We start from the raw sequence: 2,744 nt of genomic DNA on the forward strand, positions 1-2,744 counted from the left end.
GGCTACTGTTGTGGCCCTGTTCGTTGCCTCATCGGACTATCCAATGTAAAAAAGAAGTTCCAATTTGATCCCGATTCCCGATGTGGCCCTGATCGGGTTAGCTCAATATGGCTCTAATCGTGACTACTACGGTGGTCCTGGTTGGAGCCACATCAGACTGCCCTCTGTAAATAATAGTTTAAAAATTCAAATTTTCTAAAAAATTTAAATTCTCCCTGCCTTGATTATTGAATATTCAACCAATTTTTAGTTAAGTGTCTAATCTAAAGGTAAATTAGTTAAATTTAACTTGCGGTTAATGTTTTTTGACCACATAGTAATATTATTTTTATTATTTATTTGGTGAGGTTGTGAACATTTTGTATGTTTCCTCTTTTTGTGAATGTGTTACATATATTCAAAATTTGGAACCAAAATAAGGACCAAATGTAAAAAAAAAGATTCCACCTTTATTGCTTTCACTTTTTCGTATGATCACCTTACTTTTTTATTCATTGCTCCACACACCATTCTAAACCATACAATATTAGGTCTAGTTGTTAGATTATTCATTATGATTTATTTTTAATTTTTAATTTTAGGGATTGAATACGTTACAAGAATAGTTATCGATACGAAAAATGACAAAAACTTTTAAACTCTCTGTAACATTATGATTGTTTTGAAATATTTAGGTAATACAAATGAATATTCTTAATTCACCATTTACTTTTTTATTAAACAAATAATATTTTAATAATATTTTTATAAATAAAAACTAGAAGGGGCCTGGTCAGGGCTAGATTGAGCCTTCCTTTTGGATACCCCAGCCTGGCTCAGATCCGATTAGGCATTTCATTTAAAGCCTGGTTCTGACTGGGGTGCCCGATCTGGGCCGGATTCTGCCAGATTTGGCCCTAACCTGGGACACTCTCAAATTTCTGCATGGGTTTAATTTTGTAATTTTTTCAATTTGTGTAATGTTGTGCAGTGATTTTCTAAATTTAATTTCAAAAATGATATGTAGATTGTAAATAAAATATTAGAATTCAGATTTTAGAATTATATATCTGCATGTATTGTAATCGTTTATGGAATTAGTATAAAAGGTTATTATTAATTCAAAATTTCAGAAAAATATGAGGTAAAAGTATTTGCATGTTTTAATCAAAATAATTTTGTATTGCTTGACATGTTGTGAACGGATTGATTAATTATTGACTGATTAATTTTGTTTAAAATATAACATTACATTAAGATTGAATTCTAATGGTTTTCAATTAGGTATCATAAATCAATTATTTACTTTAACATTGTGCAATTGAATATTGTCTCTTATTTCTTTCATAAAAGTATAGTTTTTATTGAAAATACCGCTTATACACTTAGTTAATTTATTTGAAAATGTTTTGATGCTTGGAAACGATTATCTGAATTAAATTTTTGAAATAGTATGGATATACGTTTGATTTTTTCTGGAATTGGTATAAAAGCTCATTATGAATTAAAATTTCAGAAATGTGATTTTAAATGGAAAATTATAAATTTAGAATTATTTGAATGTTTCAATGAAAATAATGTTAACAATTATTTTATCAATCATTTTTTTACTATCATCATATTATTACTATTAATTGATACTATTATAACTTATGTTTTCTGGGAGTATTTGAAAAGCTCATTAATAAATAAATTGTTCAGAAATGAATGTTAAGATTTTAAAAAAAATATGAAGTACAAATTATTTTAATGCTTCAATAAAAATAATTTTTTGATGCTTTTTATGTTGTAAACAGTTAAATTAATTACCATCCGATGGATTTTGTGCAAAATGTGTAAATAAATAAAAATTTAATTAAAATAGATTAATTAAGTAACATAAATTGATTATTTACTTTCAGGTTATGAAATTGACTGCTGGCTTTTATTTTTATGATAAAAGTTTATTCTTTCTTTGCAATACATCTATTACACTTATATAATCTTTTTAATTCTCTGTGATGTTATTAATCAAGTATCTGAATTAAATTTTTGAAACTATATGTACAAATATTTTAATTTTGTTTAAGTCAGTTTGAAAGCTCATTAATAAATCAAATGTATAGAAATGCTATTTCAAATTTAAAGAAAAATGTAATGTAAAAAGTATTTAAATATTTCAATGACAATAATTGGTTAATACTTTTCATCGTGGGAACTGATTAATTATTTATTAACTGATTCTATTAAAACTCACATTTTTTGGAATTAGTTTAAAAGGTTATTAGCAAATGAAATCTCAAATTAATAAAAAATATTTCTAAAAAATTATTTGAATGTTTTAATGTAAATTATGGAAATATTTACATTCTTACCTACGTTATCTCAACACGTAAAATTGTCATTTTATACTTTATGCATAATACATCAAATGTATATTTCGTTGATTTAAGAGGAATGAATGATTAAATTATCATTATTTGAAGCTTCAGCGAAGGTAGATCTGGTACAAATAAAAACATCTTTCTGCAATCTTTTTTTTATGTTCTAATATTACTGGTTATTGTATTGAAAATTTTTTTGACAAATAAAGAAGTGTCAGTAAAATAAGGGGCCGTGCATAAGGGAGGGGGGAAGTGCACGTGGCCAAAACAATTTGTAACATAAGATATTTTCACTGCTGTTAATTACTAAAAAAATCCGAAAATACAAAATTTTGCAGAAAATTCAACCATTTGTTTGACAATTCCAATATTTTGTTCATTTTTTTATCGTTAAAAATCAAT

This window comes from Belonocnema kinseyi, chromosome 6 (genome assembly GCF_010883055.1).
Source record: "Belonocnema kinseyi isolate 2016_QV_RU_SX_M_011 chromosome 6, B_treatae_v1, whole genome shotgun sequence".
Lineage (NCBI taxonomy): Eukaryota > Metazoa > Arthropoda > Insecta > Hymenoptera > Cynipidae > Belonocnema > Belonocnema kinseyi.